The following is a 467-nucleotide window of genomic DNA, read 5'->3' as shown; positions in this document are numbered from 1 at the left end:
ACGGCTCAGATGGTATAAAAACGTAAATTTCCGGCGATTCGTCTGCCACCCGGCAGATTTCAGAAATACACTAAGTTTTTTCAAACCAGACGAACCGTTGAAAAAATATTTAAATTAACGTATTCACTTACCTGATTGGTCATGGACATGGGAAAGAAAAATGATCAGTGATAACCCTAAACTACCAAACAATAGCGTGACATAAGCTNNNNCAGTCATTNTGCTAACTATCTTGNNNTNNNCCTGTGTATAAAGTACAGTGGGAAGAGAATGGTTAACTTTTCATTATGTTTTCCCGTCCCATTTGGTATAGCAAACAAAGAACATTCAAAGAAATATAAAACCGTGTCCTCATGACTTTCATCGTTCATTGTTTAAATCACGATCAGGGTATTTGATTACAATGTGCTCAATGTGCTCCGTCTTATCCCATGTACTGTACGCTTAACTAAATATATATTATTACG

The sequence above is a fragment of the Ciona intestinalis genome, chromosome 7 (assembly GCF_000224145.3).
Source record: "Ciona intestinalis chromosome 7, KH, whole genome shotgun sequence".
In the NCBI taxonomy this organism is placed as follows: Eukaryota; Metazoa; Chordata; class Ascidiacea; order Phlebobranchia; family Cionidae; genus Ciona; species Ciona intestinalis.
This window is presented reverse-complemented; position numbering follows the sequence as displayed.